Here is a 24,028-nt window from a genome sequence, read left to right on the forward strand (position 1 = left end):
ATGTTAACTCTTGGCCCCACAGTTCTTTTCTTCCTGTCTACCTCGCTGATCATTCTATGCAGTCCATCTTCTGGGTGACTCAACTAGGCGATGTCATCAGCGAATCGCAGATTATTTAGGAATTAGCGTTAATGGGTTGATTAACGGCCATTTATGCGGGATTAGCCATTGCCGACTTTGCATTTATAGATTCCTGGGAGTCATTATACCACTTCTGGCACAGTGATAGAGCAGTTAAGCGATGCGCCATTGCCCTGCGATGGAAGATACTTACACCGGTAGAGCTTGTATGACCCAGGTTGCTCATTCCGAGTTATCAATTCTATATTTGGCTGCCACCTGCCACTGCGGTCAGCTTGATCACACAGACCGCAGAGGCAGTCTAGTGGTTGAGCATCTACCTCGCTTGCGGGAGGTGCGGGGTTTGATCCCCAGTTCCGCAAGCTTCCCCTGACCTGGTGCTCGGCTTCATGAGGTAAAAATGCTTGGGAAATGGGTATTTGACCCACCTTGAGCATACGAAAAATACCAAGTGCCATGGCGCTCTTTGCCCGCAGATGCCCATGCGCCATAAAAATTCACTATCATCATCATCGTCGTCATCATCGTGTTTGATCACAATCCGGTTTAAGGGTTGAGATGATGCCACAGGGCCACATGACCTAGGTGGCCCATCTGGTCGCTTCTCCGCGAATTTTTCACTCACAGTGCCGACGACGCCGCATTTTCTGCGCACCGGGAGATTTAACGCTTTCGAGCTAAAAATTATTTGTCTGCTGTAATTCACTTCTTGGGAATATTTGCACGCTGTCTTCCAGGGCACTGTATATCTATCCTCAGTATCCATGAACTCCTCCATGCAGGCGATCAATTTAGAAATTAGCTATTTCCATTTCCAGCTTAGATGAGTGCGTTAAACAATTCGTAAACAACAGTTAAACTAAAATTAAATATTTTCAATCATGTAAACACTAGGAAGGTGGTGGAAAGTATAGGTATCATGTAAGTACTGGGAAGATAAGGGGAAGTAAAAATTAGAAGTTCTTGTATTTGGGCGTGTTGGTTCATATCTTTTCAGGAGGACACAGGGGCGCAACAAAAACACACGGACATAGAAGTAGACAGGGACGAGCGCTTACTATCAACAGGCTTTATTTGACGTAGACCGTTAATATACTTTCGCCTACCCAAGCGCCACTGTGCGAATCACAAGCACGTGGGTAACAGAAAACACCAAAAGAAATCGAAAGGTGGGCTATTACAGAAATCTATCTAAGAAAACCGTTTCAGATCGGCGAAGCATTACAGACGAATCACTGATGCAGTTATCTCCTTTTTTTCTGATGTAATAGGCTTCCACCAGTTCCCGTTCAATCTGATCGCGGCTTCTCAACAATACTCTACAGTCCGATAATCGGGGAAAACAGGCGACCTTAATCTTCTTGGTGCATTCTTGGCAATGGTCCGGGAGATGGGAGCCTGTCTTCTTTAAAGAATTTTTGTGCTCCAGAAGGCGCTGGTTGAGGCAGCGTCCAGTTTGCCCAACGTAAACCTTCCCGCAAGTGAGCGGGAACTCATACACAACTCCTTTTTTGCAGGTTACGTGGGGCTTACGGTGTTTTACGCCACACTCTTGCCGTTTTTCTTTTCTTCTTATGCGTGCGCACAGACCGGACAACTTTCGCGGGGCAGAAAAAACAACTTCTACTCCGTACTTCTTGGCCACCTTCTTGATGTTGTGGGAGGTTCTGTGTACGTATGGTACCACCTCCGGCCTTGAACACTTCGTTGGGTCTTTCGCGTTGCTCTGCTTGCTGCCCTTCAATTTTTTGACCAAGGACTGCGTCACAGCAAGAATGAGGGAATCAGGGAAGCCTGCCTTTTCCAGCCTTGAGACCTGTGACAAGAAGCCAGCGTACACAGCGTGGTGACAGGACTTGGTTAGTGCCGATGAAAGACATTGTAAAGCGATAGCCCTTTTGACCGTCTTAGAATGATTAGAATGAAATGGTAGCAAATCTTTCTTTGCGCGCGGACAATACCGGCAGCAAACATGTGAAGGGTTAAATGTTAAGGTGATATCTAAAAACTGCAGTTGGTTATCACTGCTTGGCTTTTCATGGGTAAAGGTGAGTCCCATGCCTTTCCTACCAAACGTATCTAAAACATCAGCTACGGCCTCGTCAAAACTAAAATCACTTTCCTTCAACAGAACCAGGTAGTCATCTACATATCTGAAGACATGAGCTATGCCTGGACAGCTTGAAGAGCTCGTAGCTATTGCTTGATATAACTTGGTAGCAGCAACAGACCACAAAGCGTCATTCACATCATTACTATACTGCTAACATACACTAGAGCTTAATTATGATTTAGATGGTGGTGTTTCACCAATGACCTCAAGATGTTGAGTTAAAGTAAGGTTCAGGTGATATCAAGATGACGAAGACACAGACTTTTTAAAGTTCAGGACCTGCCGGCTGAACAGATCGCGACATCAAAAGAAAGTTTAGGCGGCGTGAGATTCGCGAAACTGATTTCACGTTGAAATGTTGTCTGGTCTTGATAGGCTATTTCCTTCTCTCTAACTACTGTCGTCCCCCTACACTTAGTTCCATTGATTTAGCCTCTTTTTCATGTAACAAGGAAAGAGAACTTTCTTCTTCATCGGATTTTGCATAGATTCTCTGTCTCTAGTGCTTACCAATAAAGATTCTGCATATCCAGGGCGCGTGGAAGTATCCTCAGTTACGCATTGAGAAACGTTATCTTGCTCAATTGTTTGGAAACCCAGCGTAAAGCGTTCTTCAGCTGTGCGGCGCTGATAACAGAAAGAGCGTTCATATGGACTGGTCGTCACGCGCACATCGCCACTTTATCGCCCACTGCTTCCTCCGAGCATCAATGTACCTACATTGGGTTTAGAAGAAGAGTCAACAAAGAGTCAGCAGAGGCCACAGAAGCACCCAAGCGACTCCTGCGAAATTACTTCCATCACCGAGACAAAATAAAAACGTCTAAAAGAAAATTGCAGGCATGCTTAAAAACTTTGAGGGCCTTTAGTTTTCGCCTTTAGTTGTAAAACGCGAAAGCGTTTGTGTGCCGCCGCTGCTTACCGTCAGCCGCACGCCGATGAGAAAGGGTGAGGGGGCGGGCTTTTGGTTCTGCGCGTTGATAGAGCAGCTGCGCAATTAAGGCGTTCCCCTGGGGAGCTTCTGGGAATATTCACAATTAGCCGCGGCAGCCTTGGGCTATGGAGACGCCGTATATGACGACGGCGACGACCATGTCGACTTTTCCGCCTCACGATATCCTCAACGCTTTCGCGTGGAAAGCTGCGGTCGCCTTCGTGCGCCTAAAAGCCTTAGTGTTTCCAATTTTTTGCCCTTCCTCTAAGCAAAATAAGAGATTAGGACACCAGCACTTCGAGTGAGAAAGCGAGTGACTGCCATTTGCCTCGAAGTGAGAAATTAGCAAACCGATTTAAGATTTGATAAAATGATCGAGCTCGCTTTAAGACACCAAAAGTTTTCGTTCAAAGCTGTCAGCCATCTTGTAATAATATTTTTATTTATAAAACAGTTGGTTAAAAAGCTGGTGCTCGTTACAGGACCAGTCGTCGTGAAAGTAAATTGCAGTTTCTTTTACTTGTCGAAATACTTTTTTAAAAATGTCTAACCACAGACCCGGTTGGGGTGGTCACCATACAACCAGGTGAAATAAATAACTGAATAATAATATGCAGCAGCTATCCTTTGTTTCATCTCATATGAAATCCCGCTTCTGTATCCTCGCTGTATGTGTTCTTTGCTCATTTTTTTGGTATTGAACTTACCGATATGTGAGCATTTTATGTCTAGTGATTCGCAATGCTTCTCTTTTCTCTTAGTGAGAGCAGCTATCGTTAATGAACTGGTGTCTTTGTTCCTCATCCAGAGTTCTCTCTGTCGATAAACTTTATAATGTAGTTCACCTTCACGAGTTCATGCCTTCGCATGTTGAATGGTGGACAATTACACCTCACCTCGCGAAGCCTCCTCCTCACTGAGGACATTGCACTTGGGCATGCATGCAGTCCTTCGAGAGATGCTTCGAGAGGGCGAGCAGTTTCCCACTGAATGTGCAGCCAGTACGGTTCCCGCCGTTTTTCGGGCAGTACACCTCCCGTTCAGTGAGGTCTCCTAGCGAGCATTCGAGTTTTAAGACATCTGTTTCCTTGAATCTTTCTCCGTCTATGAGACATCTTGGAGTGCCTTTCAAGGTCAGTGTCTTGTAAAAGCCACACACGCCATGCCTGCATGGCGAGAGGTTTATCACCGACGGGACGACGCCGCAGAGTCTGCAGACTTTAGTCTGGGTGGGGTAGACTCTCCCTAAATGATACGGTGCACCAAGACAAAAGCTCGGTGAATTCCGACAGTTTGTAGCTTCTTCCCTGAGTCGACGCAGTCATCTGGAAAACAGGAAAGAATTGTCGGCGACATGGCATTAGATGCGAGCTTCCCACGTTATTGCCTGATACAAACATTTACTGCCCGGTATATCGAAGCCGCACACAAAGCTATGTCACAAAGCTTTTCTTACGCATATTTCGCATTCGCATACTTCTTAATCGTGTAAATGGACATAGGTATCCACAGACAAATATTTACTGGATCTTAGCGACCACCAGCGTGATACGTATGTAATATTTTGTAATGGTGTCTCTGGAAATGGCTTCGGGTCATTTTCAGTAACATTTGTGAAAGATTTCTTGAGACTCCTTTGATAAGGAATATCGAATGTTCCTCCAAATAACTTTGATATTTCATTAAAAATCTTCCTGGCTTCACTTTACGAATTCCTGTGCAGTATCTTCGAAATGACTTTGACACTACCATGTGAGTTAAATGAGACACGATTTTGATAATTATTGTGGGAGCACTGGGGCTTGGGTGCGTTTCGAGCTGCAAAAGAAAGGGGGGGTTATGAAGAAAGGAGATACGCGATAGGCATTCCGTGAATTGGAAAGAGCATGGTAGGATGTTATTTCGACAGGAAAAAGCTGTATATGTCACGTGATGGTCTCCGCTTCTTCTAGCTCGATTGCTATCAACGCCACCACTAGGGGTTTTATTGTTCCGCAATGCTGGGCATGACTGGAAATCAGTCAGGGTAGCTCGCAACGCCATATTATTTCATTCATATAACGACATACTTTGTAGATCCTGAGGGAATAAACACGGTTTTAACAAAAATTACCGAACTAGGCTTTCCGGCTTAGTGCACGTGTCAGCCAAAGCTGTTATAGCAGCGGTTTGGCTATTTTCGTTTGGCCAAATCTTTGGTCTAGCCACAACCTGCCAAGCGACTAGGTCACCCTTTGCATTCTAAATTTCCCCCTCTCCCCTGTCGCGCCTCTGACGCATCGACCCCTTAACGTGGAAAAGGAATTTCTCTCTTTTCACTTTGGGACCTGCCCAACATGGCAAGTGGCAAATGATATGAGTGAACTGAATTAATGTAACCTAATTAATACCAAATATTGGTTTAAATTGAATTCACTTTTTTAAGGTGTTACGGTTTACGCTGTAGATTCTACGGTAGAGTGCGCCTAAACGAAAGCTATGGCTAAACGAAAGCTGTAACACCTTTTGCTAATAATTAAAATTCCGGACCCATACTTGACCATGTTCTGCTCAGTAGGCTTGTATCTTACCTTTTCATTAGCTTAGAAGCATGGTCCACAAAGGCGCGGTTTTAAACTGCAAGTGTTAATTACCGACTTGGACGTTGCGAATGCCCTGCGCTCGTTGCGGCAAAAACATTATGACAGAGAGGAAGGTGCTGTAAATGTTCTTCAAAGCGCAATGCACACACTTCGGTACTCAAGCTTTGTCACTTTGAATATTGCAAGCGTATGTTGTGGGGAAAGGGAAGGCGCGTTAAGTACCACGCAAAGGTCTCCATCCTTTTCTCTTCAGAAGTTTCCGGCGCGACCGTTAAGGGCGGTGCCCTTCTGCGACGACGTGCCTGATCCGGTGCGAGCCATTGAGATTATAAGAAAAAAATCTCATGTCTCTTTAATGACCAAGTGGGCCTGAAGTTAGTGCCCAGAGCCATAGCGATCGTTCCTGTTTTCATCTCTTTGCTCACGTGCATATCTAGGTAATTTTTGACCGACGACGGCAAAGCAACTACTTCAGTTTTCGCGGTCATCCTCGCCCCTCGACGGTTTCATTTATCCATGGTCTCTAAGGCTCCCGTTCAGGAGAAATTTCGGCGGCGTCATCGTCACCGTTGTTAGCGAAAAACTCACGGAGAAGCAACATAGGTGGGCCACCTAGGTCACGTGACCGTGTGGCGTCGTCACAGCCTCCTCAACTGGATTCTGAGCAAACTGCGCATTGTTGCAGGTGGTAGTTAATCTAATGATTAATCGCGAGAGGATGCTCGGGAAGATGAATCTAGGTCATGCAAGCCCCACCAGTGGCGGTACCTGCCATCGCAATGTAGTGGTGCGTCGCTCAACTACGGCATCACTGTGCCAGGAAGCGTATGAGGCCGAAAGTCGAGAATGAGCAGCTCCTGATCTACGGGCATTAATTCATTAACACGATGGCGTCCGAACCTTGTGGCGGAGCTCAAGTGTACTCTCTGATTAAAGAGCGAAAGCACTATTCCGATGGGCAAGCACCGAGCAAGATCTTGCGGGGCTGGTCGTTTTGTGGCAAGTGAAATAAATAAATAAAAATAAACCAATTAAATATCCCAGAGTGGGATTCAAAACCCCGCGCCACAAACAAGTCAGCTTTGCTGTCCACTGTGCGAGAGCTCTATGCGCTTTCGCCTCGGCCAAACACGCTTGGCGTTAAACTGCAACGCGCATTCGCTCTACGAATTGAACACCGACGTCTTCATCAACTAATACTACCTTCAAACTAATATTTGCGCTTTGAGCTCTGTAGTGGTAGTGACAGAGAGATGTGCGCTGCATGCGTTGGCGTGGACAGCGCTGTGGCAGAAATACACCATTCCAGCAATACGCGTTGGCGTTAACAACATTGCTGCAGAAAAGCGGCGCTGGAGCATAGGCTGCCGGCGTACATTGACACTGAAGATGAAATTGGCATTCGTACAGAGGCACATAAATGGCTCCCGGACTCAATGGACACCTGAATCGCGCTAATACGGGGCGGGGGTGTCCACCTGCAAAAAACTGTGCTCTTGCATAATATATCATACTTAGCAATGCTTAACAGCCTAAACTGAATTTTTTTTTCCCGTTACGAAGGGTGCATGTCTACCAGTAAAGCGTCTTAACCATTGAGCCACCGTGGCGGGTCGACAAGTGACTCAAGTTCCCAAGTTTCCTTTTTTGAAATATGTTTATCACATGCCATTGAACCTATACCTCCAGTGTTGTCAGAAGTGGCACAAAATCTTCTCCCATCAGGATTCTTACACTTAAGAGAAACATTATAACAAAGACTTCGATGCAGCTAGAGAGACTGCCAGAGAACAGCTAGGTGCCTACCAGAGTAATATTGGCACTATATTTCGTCTTGTCTTTACAAATATCACAGTTTTTTTTTGTCCTGCGTACATTAATTCTACTGTCTGTTGTAAGCTTTAAAATACAGTTTTCTGAAGTCAGTCGCAGGCAAATTAACTTTTCCATATGAGTCTGCACACTCCCCAAAACGTTTTTACAGTGACAATGCAATTCTTCTTCAACACTCCCTGCAAACAGATGCATCAAGGTAATATGATTGTTGTAACCAACGACAACAGTTATATTTGTTATCCTTCAGACCTGGAAACTCTAAGGGAACATGTTTGCATCGTAAAAGCCAGCAGCGTTCACTGCGACTTCGTGCAATCATTTCTTCCTGAATCACCTCAGTAACGAAACTGATACCTCAGTGCCCTCAAAGGTCCACAACCAGTGTGAAACTGAAACTTCTCGTTTAAATGTAAGCTCCGCTTAAGTATTTCCAATACGATAACAGCTAATATGACGCAGAACTGGATAGGAACATTTTGACCCGTTATATGCTATCATCCATAATGGAACAAAGCCGTGACTGAGATGTCAAAAGCGCAGGAATATACACTGTATCAGTGAGCCTTATCTTTCTCAGCCTCGCCTATGCTGTCTTTATTTTCGCCTTACTCTCTTATGTAATTCTCTGGGCACGCTAGTATTAATATAAAACGTCTGATCTCTCTTGGAGCGTCACCTAGAGAAGCGCTGTCGGCAAACAGGTTTGCGCTTGGGGTCTACATCTGTGTGTGTTTACATCTGTGAAAGCGCATCCCAGCTCCGCTTAAACTGAAACTTCGATGAATCGAAGAAGGCCGTATCTCAGTTGCGCTCCCCTCTCCTTTCAGTACGCGCCTCGTCTCTATAGTTGCGGAGTGAAGTGGTTCCTGGAAAGGCGGCAACCATTGAGATATGTTCAGAACATATAGTTGTTGCATGCCTCCACCGCAACAATGCTATTCAACTTTTCCGATACCAGGAAAACGATATCAGCGCCGTTAATACGCCCCTTTCATAGGAACTCTGGTATCTCCTTCTGTCTACATATAAAATATGCTTTCTCTTATTGAAGTGTAATCAGCGCGAGACGCATTCGCAAAAATGCGGTCCTCTAATTATTAAAAAGTTATTGTTCAGAATTTCTCATAACAATTAGTGTTCTGTAATGAAGACGTCTAAATAACAAAAGTAGTAGTACGCAGAGATTCGGTGGTATACCAATTTCACAGATGCAACAAAGGAGCAATTGTCAAACGTTAGTTTGAACTCTGGTCATGCGCCGAAATCTCCTTTTAAATACGCCTTGCTGTAAAGTAGGATGCTTAGATCTCCTCCCATTCTTGCTAATCTCAGTCGAACATCCTGCGGAAAATGCGGTCGAACGTGAAGCCGAACCGCTCAGAATTAATCCAGGACTACTCTTCCTAATACTATTCAGATATGAAACATCGGCGGGCAATAAAAACTTAGCGCCCCTCTACGATGAGAAACGTGCCATGCGGTAAATGGGAGGTTTTCGAATGATGATTATTTCTTGGATTCCCATCGGCAGCTCTCAGTGTTGTCTGTTATACTGCATTTCCCTGTCCACATCACTTGAAGCGCTGGCGTCACCCGGCTTCAAAGTTATTGAGGCTTGTTTGTTTACTTATTGTGCTTACAGAGCCACAGGCATCACGCTGGAGAAACCTAACAGAAAAGAGGTGGTTTCTGTCGCACCACTGTTTTATCGCGGATTCGGTTGTGTAGAACAAAAACAATGAATACAATACAGTGTACGCCATTATGAGACAAATTCTACTTACTTTAGAATGAACAAAGTTAGCTAGCGCATTGCGAAAATATTCATGTTCTCTGGCTGCGATATCGGGTGGAAGGCGTTCTACTCGAGATGTGCGAGGAACGTGTGACCGAAAATAAGCTTCGGTATGGCACTTTCCGATGCCAACCCTGTGACAATGACAAGTACGACGGGAAATGTATCCTGGTTGTGAAATCGTGTAAGGGGACGTCGCGATGTACCATAAGCTACAGAGTTAAGCGACTGGTTTTTTGACTGCAGTGTGAATACAGGAGGGAAGGATTTGCTTTCATGGCTATGATAGTTACCGTACGGTTCTAATTTTTTTCTAGATGTTTGAGAAAGGTTATAAGGTTTTCATTCGTGTAGACCCATATTGATTGTGCTTATTGTTTTTGTGTTAAATATTTTATATAGCAGAATTTTTAGGTAATATGGAGCACCAGAGCCATTAGCGCTAATAATAATGAATGTGATAAGGGTAGGCGATGCTAAATTTCTTCTGATACTGAGGCCTACGCATATATATGGAGTCAAGGTATTGAGGGCATTTCTAATTATATGTTATGAGGGAAAGCTTTATAGATGCGGGAAACGCTCATAAACATTTATTTGTTGATGTTGATCTCCATTTTCCACGTCTTGCATCAGTCAAAGACAAGGATAATATTCACTGGAAAGTGTCAATGTAGTTCTAGTTACATACTTCTGGAAAAATTGCACAGACGCCTGAAAAAATAGATTGTAGAATTTACAGTAGATCGAATAATATTAATGTAAATTAACATTAAGATTAGCCCATGGACGGAGCTTTGTGGTGCACCAGATAGTGCATTAGGTAGCATTGAGTTAGTGCCATTAGGAAATACCAATTCGCAAAGGTAATGAAAGAATGATCACTCGAATGGACTGCATTTAGATCGAGAATGAGGTTTGAACTTATTATATAACACTTAATTAAAAGCTTTTGCAAAGCCTTAAAAATGCAGTCTGTGCAATATAACTTCTTAAGTACGCGGTCTACGTTATCAGTTCATATATGTAAATGAGTTTCAAACGAATTTCACCGAAACCATGTCGCGCGCAAGCGAGCCTTTCCGGTTTCCCATTCGTTACGAAGGCTTGATGTTTATGTGTTTGATGGCTGTTGGAAAAGTTGTTTCTATCATTCTTCCATGAGCGCAAGTATTTTTTAAGAACTTAACGTTAACCGGGTCATAATGGCAAGAACCATTTGTTAAAGCCTCGAATAGTTTTCAAACAGCTAGGGGTACAACATGAATTGATGGCCGGATTGGTCAGACCTGTGTTTGTCCCTTCGTTTCCTCTTCGCCTCATGCCATTGCGCTGCTTCACTGGATATAAGTTACAGGTAGCACAGCGATGAATCTGTGGCGCGGTATATCGCGAAGATGAACAGACCAGCTCGAATAAAAGCTTTCAACGAAAAAATCTTGGGTATAGTACCCCAAATATCATTGAGCATAATACTATTGGAGGGATCTTCTACTACAATTAATGGATCACGTGTAGCGTGTACACCACGCCAGAAGATTTTGACATTCGTGTTTAGAATAGATGGCTACGCGCAAGACAAAGAGTTATTGTTTGCAAGTTCAGCTCCTCTCACATGTGCGTCTAAAGTGAGTGGACCTTATGACGCTGATCGTGCGTCAAGTTTTTTTTCTGTTACAAGATCGCCTGATATTTTAATTTACCAAGAAGCTTTCGCAGTAGATGTGGCGATCCACTAAGGGCAGTACTTGTCGGTTGGTTTCTCCACCTTCATTTCGATGAATTCCCAGTTTTTATCTACCGAGATATTGTCGAAGTCTACAAAAATAGATAAATAAATGCTCTAGTTCTTTCTTAATTGAGCTAAGGTAAGCGCATTCTAAATCCTGAATTATTCTTCTTATTTCAAGCATTTTACGTCGCGGTGTTTTATTGCAGAAATTGAGCAGAAGATGATCACTTATACATGGTCTGTAACTAACTCTGAATTGGTCGCAGAGCTGTAAGTATCGCGCGGCTTGGGCTGAAGAATAAGACGGCTATGCAGTTCACAAAACCTCGGGAACGTTAAAGGACCACTGATGATAAGTTGCCTGTATAGATAAGTATACTGCATGCTAATCACGGAAACAACTGTAACCAAAAACGGAACTATTATACACTATAAAAGGCACCAAAAATGAAATAGAGGTACCGCCGCCACCAGCATAGTGTTTTGAATGCTTGCCCCGGGTAAAAACGCTGGCTGCACCTTGCTCATACTGCGCAGTTACTGTAGCAACACAGGTTGCAGCGCAGCCGTATGTGTAATGCCTGCACGCGTTGTTGTATATTGCTCGCTTAGGGTACGCTGACACTCATTATTAATAATGCACTTCATGTAAAGCTTGCGCGAAAAAAAAAACAGAACACTTGTGAATTGGACATACTTATCCTGCTGTTTTACGAACTGGATCGCTTGTTTTTTCGAGAAATGATTCGTGGAAGTACCCAGCCTAGAGGATTTATATTAAAAGCTAATCGCTTGCTGGTTCCATACAAAATGTCTCTTGAGTGAACTGATCGATTTTCTCGTAGCAGGTCTACACAACAGGTAATGAAAAGTGGCATAGTCTAGAATTCGGAGTTAAGTTTTAAGCAGTAGAATCATTGACGTAGGCTCAGACCTTAGCGCTAGGGTATTATCCCATGTTTCCTGCATCCGAAAATAGCCGCGGCACTCCAGTATTGAAATTACCTAAAATATATTTGAGCCGCCCTATCGCCCAGATTACGGTGTGACGTGCAAGTAAATGATGCTCGCATGACGTTTTCAGCACCACGTGAAGTGAAATAGGCATGATTTTCTTCCTTACAGCCTTTTCCCCGGTAGGTAGGGGCTCGTATACAAATGCTCCTAAAACACGGCAAAATCTACATTATATGCTGAATGATTTTTTTTACCTTCTTTTATCATTAAACAAAGTGCGTGCATTGAAGAAGGCTCGATTGTTTTTTCTCACCTTGTAGAGAACTATGGAAGTGGTGCATTTGATTCTGGTTGGTGGCGTGTTGGCTTTTCATAGACATTTTCTCATGTTTTCGAGTACATAAAGTGCTCTGAATAAGGATTGTTGCACGAGCATAACAGTTAGGAGGAGCCACCTGTGTTGCTTAATTTCGGGGACTTGGCTTTTCTGTATACTTCTTCTTCTTCTTTCTATCGGACCGCACGCACGCACGCACCCGCACGCACGGACGCGCCAGCACCTCACCCCCCCCAGCACACACACACACACACACACACACACACACACACACACACACACACACACACACACACACACACACACACACACACACACACACACACACACACACACACACACACACACACACACACACACACACACACACACACACACACACACACACACACACACACACACACACACACACACACACACACATATATATATAGTATAGAAAGATAAACGTGTTTCGTTGCTAGAGGTGAAATGCAAAGTTGAGAAACGTTTCATTTAGACAGAGATTTATTATGAGTCGACGTTTCAGACAGAGCCTGTCTTTTCTCAAGTCTTGAGATATGACAGGCTCTGTCCGAAACGTCGACTCAATATAAACCTCTGTGCAAATGAAGCGTTTCTCAACTTTGCATATATACATAATATACATATAACAGAATTGGGCAATTCTACAGAGACAGATTTCTTTTTCAACGTTTCGACCGCGGTGCGGTCTTCTTCAGGAATGCAGTGGTATCGCATCAGATTGACGTTTTAAGTTTGTGAGCTGCAGAGGAGCGGGGAAAAGGAATGTAACACGCAAATAGCAGCAACAGATAAAAAATAAAAAATATATAAAATAAAAAATTGGGGTGTGGGGAGCAGACAGGGACAAGATTTTGGCAGGAAGTAAAAAAAGTAGACACAGAAGAAAGGGGAAAAAACTAGTAAGGAAGGAGGGTGAAAGAAGGAGAGGGGGAAACGAGAGAAAGAGAGAGGAAGACGGTGCAGGAGACATCGGCAGCGCGGCAATGACAGGCGTACGAAAACAATACATACAAACAGAAAACACAAACAAAATGCACAAATTCAAAGGTGGCCGCCGCTGCAGATCCGTGGCCAAAAGGGCGCCGCTGCGCAAATGACACTGGCGGCGGCGAACAGTCCAAAGCAGGCGCCTTTTTGGGGGTCTCACTAATTTTCCGTGAGCCGAGGGCTGGAACCATAGGGAGGAGTGGGCTACGTTGTCACGAGCACATGGATAACAACGTACACAAGGGGTCAGGGTTTCAGTGAACAATGCATCCTTCTCCCTGGGTGGGTCGTGGAACCGACTTCGTCGGGAATACCTGTTTGTGGTGGTGGAGGGCCCGGCTGTGTACAAAGCTTTCATGATGTCGAAAAAAAAAAGGTAAGAAAGGAAGGTCAAAGTTTAACAATACTGCACGAGGCAGGATAGTGTGAGTAAGGAGGGGTTTGGATGCCTGAGATATATACTAGGAGTTATGAAGAGTATATCGAAGTTAGCCAATTAACTAGAAGTGTAGGATTATATTGTTTGGAAGGCTTGAATAAAAGAAGAGTACCTGGCTTTTCGTTACGACATTCTTGAATAGTATTAAACTTGTGGATAAAATAAGGTGCACGTTGTTCACGTTTTCACGACTTTTTGAAGCCCCCTTGAATAATTTTTAATTTTATTTGGTCAAATGAGTGTCCTGAGTTTACATGCTTGAATAACGAAAGATTTGGGAGAGACTTGGTGTGTGCGCGGTGACAGTTAAATCGAATGCTGAATGCAGTGTCTATCTGTCCTATGTATTTTTGGTTACACACAGTGCATTCAAAAGGTAAATAATGTTTGATGAGTCGCAGTCAAAGTTACCGTGGATTGAATGCTGGAAAACTGACCTCGTATTAATTGCGGAACACGTAGTCTGCATGTGCTTGCAAACTTTACAGCGACCCTTACCACAGGGCTGGCATTCATATTTTGGGGTTTTGTGTTCCTTGGAGTGGACTAGAAGGTTCTGAATGTTTTTGGCACGCCTGTAAATCACGCGGGGTGCGCATGTAAATACTTTCGATAGTCGTTGACTTTGCTGGAGAATGTTAAAGTGCTTATTAAGAATTCTGTTTATGTTCGTTGCGTTACTGTTAAATGTGAGGATAAGGTTTGTAGTGTAATCATTTCGGTTATCTATTTGGTGCCCCTGGAGTATTTGACTACGGTTAAGATTTGAAGCTCTGCTTACAGCGTCATCAATAAGGGAACGTGAATAGCGCTGAGTTGAGAGCACGTTGCGCATGTGTTCGGAGTTTTCATGAAAGTCTAGGTCGTTAGAGCAGATTCTTCGAAAACGATGGGCCTGCGAATAAGGGATGCTGGTTTTGCAGTGACGGGGATGGGCGCTTTGAAAATGTAGATATTTTTGTGAGTCGGTTGGTTTTCTATAAACGGTTGTACGAACTGACCCCTTGTCCACCAGAAAGTCAACATCAAGAAAATTGATTTGACTGGCTGATTAGGTGTGCGTAAACTTTATGTGTGGGTGCACGGAGTTGAAACTGTCAATGAAATGGATAAGTTGTTGTTCTGTGTTTGTCCATATTATAAAAAAATCATCCTAATAGCGCTTGTAAAAGTACGGCTGAATTGGACAAGAAGAAAGAAATTTTGACTCTATATGATGCATGAAGATATTGGCATAATTTGGGGATATTCTTGATCCCATAGCGGTGCCACTTACTTGAAGATAATATTGAAGAACAAATTCGAAGCTATTATATTCTAACACAATTTTGGCTAGTGTTCCTAAAACGTTTGGGCTTGGAGATTCATGAGGTCTCTGCTGTTCACAAGATTCTAAAAGGGCTGCAATGCCGTCGGCATGGGGAATGTTTGTGTATAAGAATGTTACATCCATGGTCACAAGAAAGGCTCCTTCTGGTAATGTTATATTGTCTATCTGGCGGATAAAGTGGTTTGTATCTTTGATATAGGATTTATGTGTGGCTGTAATGTGGCTAATTAGAGTGTCAATGTACTTTGATGTTGGTTCCGTGAGAGTGCCGATTCCTGAAATTATTGACCGTCCAGGAATGCCGGCTTTATGTAATTTAGGGAGCATGTAGAAACGCCCAGGAGAAGGATGGGTAGCCGCGAGTGCCTTGCATAGTTTCGGGGAGATTTCATTGTGTTTTGTGAGGTCGAGGAGAATGTCAGATATAGCTTTTGTGTGCTCGTCGGTGAGGTCGCCATGCAGTTGTTTATAAAAATGGTTGTCAGAAAGCTGTCGGATGCCTTCTGCTATATAGTCATCCCTGTTCAAGATAACAATGCCTCCGCCCTTATCAGCTGGCTTTATCACGATGTCGGTACGGTTGCTGAGCGCCTCGAGAGCAGTACGTTCTCTTTTAGGAAGATTGTCTGGTCCTAGCCTGCAGTTCTTAAAATTTGCAATAATGTCATTTTGAACTGCCTTAATATAGATATCCAAGTGTTTTTCCCGCCCGAAGTTGGGTGTCCAATTTTGGTTCGCTGGGTGGAAGTCCGAGTTTTGGTGGAGGTTTTCGGGCTTATCAAAGAAGTATTCTCTCAGGCGAAGTTTTCTGGCGAAGTCGTCAAGATCTTTCAGGAGTTGGAATTCATTGTATTTGCCTGTGCGGGGGAAAAAAGTCAGCCCTCTAGATAGGACGGCTCGCTCATACTCTGTGCGCGGTGTTAGAGATAGATTGGTGATGTTGTCTACACTGTGATGGTCCTGTTTTGTGAAAGTTTGCCCTTGGCTGACCTTTGACTGAGCGATATCGGGGTTTGTAGAATTTGATCCAACCACACTTAGTACTTCTTTCATCCATTCGTCATGGGGAACTTTGTCCCGTGTAAATTTTCTAATTTTGATTATGCCAATTTCTGAAGTTTTTTTTTGTTTTGAAACGTTCTAGTTCCTCGGCCTCCAGCGCGGAAACAAGAAGATTATTCCGAGCCCGACGCTCCTCTGTTCCCAGTATCACCGAAGCTTTCTCGGAGTGCCGAATTGTGATTTTGAGTAACTCTAGGGAAGCTGATTTTAATATGTCGTTCCATTTCTTTTTGTCTCCTTCTAATAGATTATTCATTGCTGGTATCAGCTTCACTTGTAGACCTTTCGGTACGATATTAGCCAGAAGGTACGTTTTTAAGGTTTTAACAAGAAGGTCATGTCTAAGCCGCTTATCAATTATTTTTCGTAATTTAAGAAAAGCTGAATATTTGAAACAGGGCTGCCGGTGATATGAGAACAGGGGAGGCGGAGTACTCACGCGGCCTGTGTATCAGTCCCGGCGCACTCACTGGGCGGAACCACAACGCTTCCGGAGGTCATATGATAAAACAGGGGTGCTTTTACAAGCGCCGTACTTTTACAGCCGTACTTTTACAAGCGCTATTTGGATGATATTTTTATAATATGTACAAACACAGAACAACAACTTATCCATTTCATTGGCAGTTTCAACTCCGTGCACCCAAACATAAAGTTTACGCACACCTACTCAGCCAGTCAAATCAATTTTCTTGATGTTAACATTCTGGTGGACAAGGGGTCAGTTCGTACAACCGTTTATAGAAAACCAACCGACTCCCAAAAATATCTACATTTTCAAAGCGCCAATCCCCGTCACTGCAAAACCAGCATCCCTTATTCGCAGGCCCATCGTTTTCGAAGAATCTGCTCTAACGACCTAGACTTTCATGAAAACTCCGAACACATGCGCAACGTGCTCTTAACACAGCGCTATTCACGTTCCCTTATTGATGACGCCGTAAGCAGAGCTTCAAATCTTAACCGTAGTCAAATACTCCAGGGGCATCAAATAGATAACCGAAATGATTACACTACAAACCTTATGCTAACATTTAACAGTAACGCACCGAACATAAACAGAATTCTTAATAAGCACTTTAACATTCTCCAGCAATGTCAACGACTATCGAAAATATTTACATGCGCACCCCGCGTGATTTACAGGCGTGCCAAAAACATTCAGAACCATCTAGTCCACTCCAAGGAACACCAAACCCCGAAATATGGATGGCAGCCCTGTGGTAAAGGTCGCTGCAAAGTTTGAAAGCACATGCAGATTACGTGTTCCGCAACTAGTACGAGGTCAGTTTTCCAGCATTCAATCAACGGTAACTTTGGGTGCGACTCATCAAACATTATTTACCTTCTTGAATGCACTGTGTGTAACCAGCAATACATAGGACAGACAAACACTGCATTCCGCATTCGATTTAGCAATCACCGCGCACACGCGAAGTCTCTCCCAAACCTTCCCCTATCCAAGCATGTAAACGCAGAAGGACACCCATTTGACCAACTAAAAGTAACAATTATTCAAGGGGGCTTCAAAAATAGGCGAGAACGTGAACAGCGTGAATCCTATTTTATCCACAAGTATAATACTATTCAAGAAGGTCTTACTGAAAAGACTGGTACCCTTTCTTTTATTCACGACCTCCAAACAAAATAATACTACACTTCTCGTTAATTGGCTAACTCAGATATACCTTTTATAACTCCTAGTGTATATCCCAGGCAATCATACCCCCTCCTTACTTACACTATCCTGCTTCGTGCAGTATTGATAAACTTTTGACGTTCTTTTCTTACATTTTCCGACAATTTGAAATCTTTGCACACAGCTAGCCCCGCCCTCCTCCCCTACAAACAAGTATTCCCGGCGAGGTCGGTTCAACGACCCGCCCAGGGAGAGGGGTGCACCGTTCAGTGAAACCCAGACCCCGTGAGTAAGTTCTTACACATGTGCTCGTTAACGTAGCCCACTGCTTCCTTAACGTTCTAGCCCTCGGCTCACTGGAAATTAGTGAGACCTCCAAAAGGCGCTTGGTTTTGCCTGTTCGTCACTGCCAGTGTCATTTGCGCAGCGGCTACTCTTCGGCCACGCATCTGCAGCGGCGCCCTTTGTGTTTGTGCATTTTGTTTGTGTGTTTTGTTTGCACGTTTTGCTTTCGTGGTTGCCGTGCTGCCCATGTCCCCCACACCGTCTTCCTCTCCCTTTCTCTCGTTTCGCCATCTCCTTTTGTACCCCACCCTTCCTTACTATACTAGTTTTCCCCCTTTTTCTTTTATTTCTATTTTTTTTTGCTTCCTCCCCCAATATTGTCCCTGTCTGCTCCCCGCACCCCCATCTTTATTTTTATTTTCAATTTTTTGAACTGTTGTTTCTACTTGCGTGTTACACTCCTTCCTCCCTCCTCTTGAGCTCACAAACTTAAAACGTCCATCTGACGCGAGACCACTACAGTCCTGAAGAAGACCGCACCGCGTTCGAAACGTTCATAAATAAAAGTGTCTTTGTAGAAGTGCCCACTTCTCTTAAATCTTTATTCTGCGGAGCCAACGCAACCTACGTTCGTATAATTCTCTACAATGGCTCCTGCTCGGACTTCACCAAGACACGTCCTTTGGAAATTCCCCGTCGAGAGCCCAACTACCGCCATCATCGGGGACTCTCAAGTGAAATACTTGCATCAGCACTTCGATCCTGCAATTCCGCACACCCCAGCATTTATCTGCCAACCTGGTGCCAAAATTGAAGACATCCCCAACCTCCTGGATTGGGTACCACGAGGTGTGTCGGACATCGTCCTTCACGTCGGAAGCAACGACATCGCAATCAAGGATGCCGCCACCGCCGCAGACCGGTACGTGCAACTAATACATCAAATCAGAATAGGAAGACCGGATATTATTAACATTTTTGCAACGCTCGTGCTTCCTCTGGCTCCAAATTTGCGAAGGAATTCAACCAACAGGCCTCATGTGGTAAAGATCAGCCAGAAGGCCCAGACCTTTAATGCCCTTCTTGTCGACATCTGCCGACGAGACCAGAACACCTTCTTCGTAGACCACCAAATGGAAATATTCCACCCTAGCACAGTTCTGTCTGCAGATAACGTGCACCCCAGCTTCGGCGGAGTCTCGCTGCTGTCTTGGAATATCTATAACTTGCTCCTCCGAATTCGCCACCTCACATTGGGGCAATGGAGAGACTACGCGCCACAACATCCACAGCCTCGGCAGCAACAAAATTCGATGAGTACTCCAGAGCCTCGAACATTTGCACAAGTCGCAGGCCAAAATGCTATGTCTGCCAGACAAGCAGCAGCCAGCCGTCCAGACATCACCACAAGGCCACCACTCACCTCCCGGACATCGAGGGGACACTGCAGCGCAGCACTACAACAGACACCCCAGACCACCAGTGGCACAGCAGCAGCACATTCCTCTGCAGCAAGCACCTCAGCCCAGGCGAGCACATCAAACAAGCCATCGTGTCGAGAGGCAAGCCCGAAGAGAAGTATGCAACCGAGGCAGAAACCTGCCGTGGATTCTGCACCAGAACAGCAACCCATCACCAGCAGCCCGTCATATAACTGTGGGCTGATCCTCAGCACCCCTGTTTTATCATATGACCTCCGGAAGCGTTGTGGTTCCGCCCAGTGAGTGCGCCGGGACTGATACACAGGCCGCGTAAGTACTCCGCCTCCCCTGTTCTCATATCACCGGCAGCCCTGTTTCAAATCTTCAGCTTTTCTTAAATTACGAAAAATAATTGGTAAGCGGCTTAGACATGACCTTCATGTTAAAACCTTAAAAACGTACCTTCGGGCTAATATCGTACCGAAAGGTCTACAAGTGAAGCTGATACCAGCAATAAATAATCAATCAGGAGACAAAAAGAAATGGAACGACATAATAAAATCAGCTTCCCTAGAGTTACTCAAAATCACAATTCGGCACACTGAGAAAGCTTCGGTGATACTGGGAACAGAGGAGCGTCGGGCTCGGAATAATCTTCTTGTTTCCGCGCTGGAGGCCGAGGAACTAGAACGTTTCAAAACAAAAAATATTCAGAAATTGGCACAATCAAAATTAGAAAATTTACACGGGACAAAGATCCCCATGACGAATGGATGAAAGAAGTACTAAGTGTGGTTGGATCAAATTCTACAAACCCCGATATCGCTCAGTCAAAGGTCAGCCAAGGGCAAACTTTCTCAAAACAGGACCATCACAGTGTAGACAACATCACCAATCTATCTCTGACACCGCGCACAGAGTATTAGCGAGCCGTCCTATCTAGAGGGCTGACTTTTTGCCCCCGCACAGGCAAATACAATGAATTCCAACTCCTGGAAGATCTTGACGACTTCGCCAGAAATCTTCGCCTGAGAGAATACTTCTTTGATAAGCCCGAAAACCCCCACCAAAAGTCGGACTTCCACCCAGCAAACCAAAATTGGACTCCCAACATCGGGTGGGAAAAACACTTGGATATCTATATTAAGGCAGTTCAAAATGACATTATTGAAAATTTTAAGAACCGCAGGCTAGGACCAGACAATCTTCCTAAAAGAGAACGTACTGCTCTCGAGGCGCTCAGCAACCGTACCGACATCGTGATAAAGCCAGCTGATAAGGGCGGAGGCATTGTTATCTTGAACAGGGATGACTATATAGCAGAAGGCATCCGACAGCTTTCTGACAACCATTTTTATAAACAGCTGCATGGCGACCCCACCGACGAGCACTCAAAAGCTATATCTGACATTCTCCTCGACCTCACAAAACACAATGAAATCTCCCCGAAACTATGCAAGGCATTCGCGGCTACCCATCCTTCTCCTGGGCGTTTCTACATGCTCCCTAAATTACATAAAGCCGGTATTCCTGGACGGCCTATAATTTCAGGAATCGGCACTCTCACAGAACCAATATCAAAGTACATTGACACTCTAATTAGCCACATTCCAGCCACACATAAATCCTACAATCAAAGATACAAGCCACTCTCTCCTCCAGATAGACAATATAACATTACCAGAAGGAGCCTTTCTTGTGACCATGGATGTAACATCCTTATACACAAACAATACCCATGCCGACGGCACTGCAGCCCTTTTAGAATCTTATGAACAGCAGAGACCTCATGAATCTCTAAGCCCAAACGTGTTAGGAACACTAGCCAAAATTGTGGTAGAATATAATAGCTTCGAATTTGTTCTTCAGTATTATCTGCAAGTAAGTGGCACCGCTATAGGAACAAGAATGGCCCCAAATTACACCAATATCTTCATGCATCATTTAGAGTCAAAATTTCTTTCTCCTCGTCCAATTCAGCCGTACTTTTACAAGCGCTATTTGGATGATATATAACACAGAACAACAACCCATCCATTTCATTGACAGTTTCAACTCCGTGCACCCAAACAATGTTTAACGCACACCTACTCAGCCAGTAAAATCAATTTTCTTGATGTTGACATTCTGGTGGAGAAGGGGTCAGTTCGTACAACCGTTTATAGAAAACCAACCGACTCACAAAAATATCTACATTTTCAAAGCGCGCATCCCCGTCACTGCAAAACCAGCATCTCTTATTCGCAGGCCCATCGTTTTCGAAGAATCTGCTCTAACGACCTAGACTTTCATGAAAACTCCGAACACATGCGCAACGTGCTCTTAACACAGCGCTATCCACGTCCCCTTATTGATGACGCCATGAGCAGAACTTCAAATCTTAACCGTAGTCAAATACTCCAGGGGCACGAAATAGAAAACCGAAATGATTACACTACAAACCTTGTCCTCACATTTAACTGTAACGCACCGAACATAAACAGAATTCTTAATAAGCACTTTAACATTCTCCAGTAAAGTCAACGACTATCGAAAATATTTACATGCGCACCCCGCGTGATTTACAGGCGTGCCAAAAACATTCAGAACCATCTAGTCCACTCCAATGAACACAAAACCCCAAAATATGGATGCCAGTCCTGTGGTAAAGGTCGCTGCAAAGTTTGAAAGCACATGCAGACTACGTGTTCCGCAACTAGTACGAGGTCAGTTTTCCAGCATTCAATCAACGGTAACTTTGACTGCGACACATCAAACATTATTTACCTTCTTGAATGCACTGTGTGTAACCAAAAATACATAGGAAAGATAGACACTGCATTCAGCATTCGATTTAACTGTCACCGCGCACACACCAAGTCTCTCCCAAATCTTCCGTTATCCAAGCATGTACCTTTTATAACTCCTTTATAACTCCCAGGCAATCATATCCCTCCTTACTTACACTAGAGTCACTAAATAAAGACTTAGAGTACCGTCACTGCAGCACGGCGGTAAGCAGGGGCGGCCATTTTGTTGTTTATCATTGTTGCCAGATTGCCGCTTCGGCGACCTCGCCGCTAACTTTGGCCCGGCCATTTTGTAAACAACGCTGTTAGCCACACTGCGCTGCGGCGAGGATCGTAGCCGTACGGCATGGAGCCGCTCAGATGCAAACGGTACAGCTGTTACCTTCAGTTTATGTTTTCGTCGTGCGGAGCTGAAATGCTGCGAGGCGCGGAATCCCTGGTCACTGAATCGGTCACCGGCAGTACTCGCAGCGTCGCAGCACTAGGACTACCACAGTTGCCCGACTGAAAACGCATAAGCCACAAAATGGCAGCCCCTATGAACCGTCGAAGTGTAAACAAATATCACGTGATGCAAACTGACTAATGATCGTGGCGGCGGCACAGAACAACAGGAGAAAAGAGTGCCGGTACTCTAAGTCTTTATTTAGTGACTTTAACTTACACTACCCTGCCTCGTGCAGTATTGATAAGCTTTTGACGTTCTTTCCTTACATTTTCCGACAATTTGAAATCTTTGCTCACAGCTAGCCCAGCCCTCCTCCCCTACAAACAAGTCTTCCCGGCGAGGTGGGTTCAACGACCCGCCCAAGGAGAGGGGTGCACCGTTCAGTGAAACCCAGACCCCGTGAGTAAGTTCTTACACATGTGCTCGTTAACGTAGCCCACTCCTTCCTTAACCGGAAATTAGTGAGACCTTCAAAAGGCGCCTGGTCTGGCCTGTTCGTCACTGCCAGTGTCATTTGCGCAGCGGCTCCTCTTTGGCCACGCATCTGCAGCGGCGCCCTTTGTGTTTGTGCATTTTGTTTGTGTGTTTTGTTTGCACGTTTTGCTTTCCTAGTTGCCGTGCTGCCCATGTCCCCCGCACCGTCTTCCTCTCCCTTTCTCTCGTTTCGCCATCTCCTTTTGTACCCCACCCTTCCTTACTATACTAGTTTTCCCGGCTTTTTTTCTTTTATTTCTATTTTTTTGCTTCCTCCCTCAATATTGTCCCGGACTGCTCCCCCACCCCCATCTTTATTTTTTATTTTTTTTTCAATTTTTTTGAACTTTTGTTGCTGTTTGCGTGTTACACTCCTTTCTCCCTCCTCTTGAGCTCACAAACTTAAAACGTCCATCTGACGCGAGACCACTACAGTCCTGAAGAAGACCGCACCGCGGTCGAAACGTTGATAAATAAAAGTGTCTTTGTAGAAGTGCCCACTTCTCTTAAATCTTTATTCTGCGGAGCCAACGCAACCTACGTTCGTATATATATATATATATATATATATATATATATATATATATATATATATATATATATATATATATATATATATATATATATATATATATATATATATATATATATATATATATATATATATATAGTGAAGTGTACGCTTCATTAAAGGAAGCATTTTATTTCACTGGACGTTTCGATAGGAGGACCGCTCTTTCTCAAGGGTAATTTTTCTTCG

Source organism: Amblyomma americanum, chromosome 2, assembly GCF_052857255.1.
Source record: "Amblyomma americanum isolate KBUSLIRL-KWMA chromosome 2, ASM5285725v1, whole genome shotgun sequence".
In the NCBI taxonomy this organism is placed as follows: domain Eukaryota; kingdom Metazoa; phylum Arthropoda; class Arachnida; order Ixodida; family Ixodidae; genus Amblyomma; species Amblyomma americanum.